The 6,000-nt window shown below is 46.4% G+C and overlaps 3 non-coding genes across 3 annotated transcripts; all 3 read right to left on the bottom strand.

Moving 5' to 3' along the window:
• Positions 1-171: 171 nt before the first annotated feature.
• On the bottom strand, positions 172-362 carry LOC130349562 (U2 spliceosomal RNA). The gene has a single exon (XR_008886858.1). It is a non-coding gene; the product is annotated as a U2 spliceosomal RNA (small nuclear RNA).
• A 2,044-nt stretch (positions 363-2,406) lies between these two features.
• Positions 2,407-2,597, bottom strand: LOC130349561 (U2 spliceosomal RNA). Its single transcript, XR_008886857.1, has one exon. It is a non-coding gene; the product is annotated as a U2 spliceosomal RNA (small nuclear RNA).
• Positions 2,598-4,683: 2,086 nt separating this feature from the next.
• On the bottom strand, positions 4,684-4,874 carry LOC130349560 (U2 spliceosomal RNA). The gene has a single exon (XR_008886856.1). It is a non-coding gene; the product is annotated as a U2 spliceosomal RNA (small nuclear RNA).
• Between the last annotated feature and the right edge of the window lie 1,126 nt (positions 4,875-6,000).

Here is a 6,000-nt window from a genome sequence, read left to right as displayed (position 1 = left end):
CTCCAACAGCGGCCAGACACAAGCAGAAGCAGAAGCAGCAGAAGCAGCAGCAGCACCACCTTTTGTTTTTTGGCTGCAGCAGCAGCAGCAAGGCCCACAGGGCTGGCTAGCTGGCTAGCCAGCAAGCAGGTAGCAATGAAAGTAGGAATCTTTCTTTTTAACCCTGTAAGGGGGTGGTGCACTGTACCCGAAGATACTGCCATATCGGGTCAATGCATAGGGCGACGGAAGCAAGCTTCGAAATCGGCCCCCGTTCTCAAAAATCCATTTAATATATGGTCCCCAGATAGGGGACGTATCAGATATTAAACTGATAAGAACAGATACTACACTTGATCTTAGCCAAAAGGCCGAGAAGCGATAACCGTGAAAGGGGCGGGCCCAACAAGGTCCCCTTCATGGGCACTATCACTGCTTGCTGTCAGGGAGGCTGCCAGACAATTTTCCATGCACACTCTGGGCTGGGGGGCAGTCAACCACCAGTACACACAGCAGAACCTAAACCCATACCATTATTGCTAAGCAGCAAGACAGGGGCCCATTGCACTCCCACGGGGCCTTTTTAAATGCAATCCATAACCCGGATTTGCCAGGAACCCTTCTTACTCCTCCTACTTGCATGTGACACTGGGCTTAGGATCTGCATAGGAAACACACACACAAGCACACACCTACCTTTGTTGCCTGCAGATGCCTCCTTGGCTGTCCCCAAACGGTATCAAACCAACACCCACGGGAAGCTGTAAGCATAGAGGACATGCCTGCACCCCATTGGACTTACCTGTGTGGGTTAAATCCGGGTTATTTGACAACCTATGGCGGTGATGGTTCTGCTCAGGCAGAGCAGTGCTGATGCTCCTCATAAAGCTGTCGCTGCTGTGAAGGTTCTAGGTGACATCACAAATCCCTATGGTTACATACACAACAAAGCTGGGTTGTTGTTGTTTACACTCTGCAAGGCCTGTGGAAGTGAGTGACATCATAGCACTGTAGTTCTGAGGGTTCTAGATGGATGCAACAATCTCCTGTTGCTTCTATGAAGGCCATAATAGACGACATCACCAAACAGCTCCATAGTCACATACACAGCAAAGGAGAGATGTTGTTTACACCTAGTGATGTCAGTGGTATTGAGTGACATCACAGCACAGTGCTAAGGCTCCTGGGCCTGGACACAGCAGCGGCTGCAATATCTCAACGGAGAATACGTTTATATATATGTGTGTGTATATATATTTCTCCGCCGAAATCACTTTTAAACCCATTTCCACCTTTTTTTCCCTTCTCTTCCTCTTACTTTTTTTTCACGTTTTTTTACGTTTTTCTCCTTTTCGCCTCTTTTCTGGGCGTATTATTCTTCTTTTTCTTCTTTTTTTTCGTCTAATGCATACCCCATCAGTGCAGCAATGCTTATTCAATACCGCCAGCAGATGGAGACACTGGGGGATAATTTTCTAAGGATTTATACTGATTTTTCCTGTCTGAATTTGTCGCACAGAAAGTTGCAGGCCAAATATGTGTGACATTTCTGCGACTTTAGCTTCTAGAGCATTTTTACAACATTATACATAGGTGCTGAATACATAAAAAGCGACTGTTCAGCGACAGACAAGTCGCATCGGCTGAAAGTAGGCCAGAATGTCAGTCCATGTTGGAGCAGGTTTAGATACAGTCTAAAGTATAGATCTCAAAGTCTGTGCACAGAATTTAGCAAGGGCCTCGCACCTTCTGATGCATCAGGTAGGTGCACAATAGCATAGCCTAACCCTCTGTACTTTGGTCTATATTGATGCGGGACATAGACAGCCAGCTGATGACCAATCCATTAGTGCAATGGATGGCTGGAAGCATTTGTCTTTGCCTTTGCAATACCACAGAAGCAATGCATGGTCAATGTACAGCAATGACACACCTGTGTGAACAGCCAGGAGACCCCCCCCATGTTATGTTACATAGTTACATAGTTAGTACGGTCGAAAAAAGACATATGTCCATCAAGTTCAACCAGGGAATTAAGGGGTAGGGGTGTGGCGCGATATTGGGGAAGGGATGAGATTTTATATTTCTTCATAAGCATTAATCTTATTTTGTCAATTAGGAACATTCAGCACCCACCCGCTATCAAGGCAGCTGCCTATCATGTCATGCCCTACCTGCACAGGTGTGCTGGCTACTCAAATGATCCAATTAAGGAGGCCATTTAGTCAGCAGCAGCAGAAGTCCTGTGCCTGGACGCTCCAACAGCGGCCAGACATAAGCAGAAGCAGAAGCAGCAGAAGCAGCAGCAGCACCACCTTTTGTTTTTTGGCTGCAGCAGCAGCAGCAAGGCCCACAGGGCTGGCTAGCTGGCTAGCCAGCAAGCAGGTAGCAATGAAAGTAGGAATCTTTCTTTTTAACCCTGTAAGGGGGTGGTGCACTGTACCCGAAGATACTGCCATATCGGGTCAATGCATAGGGCGACGGAAGCAAGCTTCGAAATCGGCCCCCGTTCTCAAAAATCCATTTAATATATGGTCCCCAGATAGGGGACGTATCAGATATTAAACTGATAAGAACAGATACTACACTTGATCTTAGCCAAAAGGCCGAGAAGCGATAACCGTGAAAGGGGCGGGCCCAACAAGGTCCCCTTCATGGGCACTATCACTGCTTGCTGTCAGGGAGGCTGCCAGACAATTTTCCATGCACACTCTGGGCTGGGGGGCAGTCAACCACCAGTACACACAGCAGAACCTAAACCCATACCATTATTGCTAAGCAGCAAGACAGGGGCCCATTGCACTCCCACGGGGCCTTTTTAAATGCAATCCATAACCCGGATTTGCCAGGAACCCTTCTTACTCCTCCTACTTGCATGTGACACTGGGCTTAGGATCTGCATAGGAAACACACACACAAGCACACACCTACCTTTGTTGCCTGCAGATGCCTCCTTGGCTGTCCCCAAACGGTATCAAACCAACACCCACGGGAAGCTGTAAGCATAGAGGACATGCCTGCACCCCATTGGACTTACCTGTGTGGGTTAAATCCGGGTTATTTGACAACCTATGGCGGTGATGGTTCTGCTCAGGCAGAGCAGTGCTGATGCTCCTCATAAAGCTGTCGCTGCTGTGAAGGTTCTAGGTGACATCACAAATCCCTATGGTTACATACACAACAAAGCTGGGTTGTTGTTGTTTACACTCTGCAAGGCCTGTGGAAGTGAGTGACATCATAGCACTGTAGTTCTGAGGGTTCTAGATGGATGCAACAATCTCCTGTTGCTTCTATGAAGGCCATAATAGACGACATCACCAAACAGCTCCATAGTCACATACACAGCAAAGGAGAGATGTTGTTTACACCTAGTGATGTCAGTGGTATTGAGTGACATCACAGCACAGTGCTAAGGCTCCTGGGCCTGGACACAGCAGCGGCTGCAATATCTCAACGGAGAATACGTTTATATATATGTGTGTGTGTGCGCGTATATATATATATATATATATATATATATATATATATATATATTTCTCCGCCGAAATCACTTTTAAACCCATTTCCACCTTTTTTTCCCTTCTCTTCCTCTTACTTTTTTTTCACGTTTTTTTACGTTTTTCTCCTTTTCGCCTCTTTTCTGGGCGTATTATTCTTCTTTTTCTTCTTTTTTTTCGTCTAATGCATACCCCATCAGTGCAGCAATGCTTATTCAATACCGCCAGCAGATGGAGACACTGGGGGATAATTTTCTAAGGATTTATACTGATTTTTCCTGTCTGAATTTGTCGCACAGAAAGTTGCAGGCCAAATATGTGTGACATTTCTGCGACTTTAGCTTCTAGAGCATTTTTACAACATTATACATAGGTGCTGAATACATAAAAAGCGACTGTTCAGCGACAGACAAGTCGCATCGGCTGAAAGTAGGCCAGAATGTCAGTCCATGTTGGAGCAGGTTTAGATACAGTCTAAAGTATAGATCTCAAAGTCTGTGCACAGAATTTAGCAAGGGCCTCGCACCTTCTGATGCATCAGGTAGGTGCACAATAGCATAGCCTAACCCTCTGTACTTTGGTCTATATTGATGCGGGACATAGACAGCCAGCTGATGACCAATCCATTAGTGCAATGGATGGCTGGAAGCATTTGTCTTTGCCTTTGCAATACCACAGAAGCAATGCATGGTCAATGTACAGCAATGACACACCTGTGTGAACAGCCAGGAGACCCCCCCCATGTTATGTTACATAGTTACATAGTTAGTACGGTCGAAAAAAGACATATGTCCATCAAGTTCAACCAGGGAATTAAGGGGTAGGGGTGTGGCGCGATATTGGGGAAGGGATGAGATTTTATATTTCTTCATAAGCATTAATCTTATTTTGTCAATTAGGAACATTCAGCACCCACCCGCTATCAAGGCAGCTGCCTATCATGTCATGCCCTACCTGCACAGGTGTGCTGGCTACTCAAATGATCCAATTAAGGAGGCCATTTAGTCAGCAGCAGCAGAAGTCCTGTGCCTGGACGCTCCAACAGCGGCCAGACACAAGCAGAAGCAGAAGCAGCAGAAGCAGCAGCAGCACCACCTTTTGTTTTTTGGCTGCAGCAGCAGCAGCAAGGCCCACAGGGCTGGCTAGCTGGCTAGCCAGCAAGCAGGTAGCAATGAAAGTAGGAATCTTTCTTTTTAACCCTGTAAGGGGGTGGTGCACTGTACCCGAAGATACTGCCATATCGGGTCAATGCATAGGGCGACGGAAGCAAGCTTCGAAATCGGCCCCCGTTCTCAAAAATCCATTTAATATATGGTCCCCAGATAGGGGACGTATCAGATATTAAACTGATAAGAACAGATACTACACTTGATCTTAGCCAAAAGGCCGAGAAGCGATAACCGTGAAAGGGGCGGGCCCAACAAGGTCCCCTTCATGGGCACTATCACTGCTTGCTGTCAGGGAGGCTGCCAGACAATTTTCCATGCACACTCTGGGCTGGGGGGCAGTCAACCACCAGTACACACAGCAGAACCTAAACCCATACCATTATTGCTAAGCAGCAAGACAGGGGCCCATTGCACTCCCACGGGGCCTTTTTAAATGCAATCCATAACCCGGATTTGCCAGGAACCCTTCTTACTCCTCCTACTTGCATGTGACACTGGGCTTAGGATCTGCATAGGAAACACACACACAAGCACACACCTACCTTTGTTGCCTGCAGATGCCTCCTTGGCTGTCCCCAAACGGTATCAAACCAACACCCACGGGAAGCTGTAAGCATAGAGGACATGCCTGCACCCCATTGGACTTACCTGTGTGGGTTAAATCCGGGTTATTTGACAACCTATGGCGGTGATGGTTCTGCTCAGGCAGAGCAGTGCTGATGCTCCTCATAAAGCTGTCGCTGCTGTGAAGGTTCTAGGTGACATCACAAATCCCTATGGTTACATACACAACAAAGCTGGGTTGTTGTTGTTTACACTCTGCAAGGCCTGTGGAAGTGAGTGACATCATAGCACTGTAGTTCTGAGGGTTCTAGATGGATGCAACAATCTCCTGTTGCTTCTATGAAGGCCATAATAGACGACATCACCAAACAGCTCCATAGTCACATACACAGCAAAGGAGAGATGTTGTTTACACCTAGTGATGTCAGTGGTATTGAGTGACATCACAGCACAGTGCTAAGGCTCCTGGGCCTGGACACAGCAGCGGCTGCAATATCTCAACGGAGAATACGTTTATATATATGTGTGTGTGTGCGCGTATATATATATATATATATATATATATATATATATATATATATATTTCTCCGCCGAAATCACTTTTAAACCCATTTCCACCTTTTTTTCCCTTCTCTTCCTCTTACTTTTTTTTCACGTTTTTTTACGTTTTTCTCCTTTTCGCCTCTTTTCTGGGCGTATTATTCTTCTTTTTCTTCTTTTTTTTCGTCTAATGCATACCCCATCAGTGCAGCAATGCTTATTCAATACCGCCAGCAGATGGAGACACTGGG

Source organism: Hyla sarda, unplaced genomic scaffold, assembly GCF_029499605.1.
Source record: "Hyla sarda isolate aHylSar1 unplaced genomic scaffold, aHylSar1.hap1 scaffold_919, whole genome shotgun sequence".
NCBI lineage: Eukaryota > Metazoa > Chordata > Amphibia > Anura > Hylidae > Hyla > Hyla sarda.
Note: the sequence above shows the minus strand (reverse complement) of the source record. Positions and strands in the feature narration are given on the sequence as shown.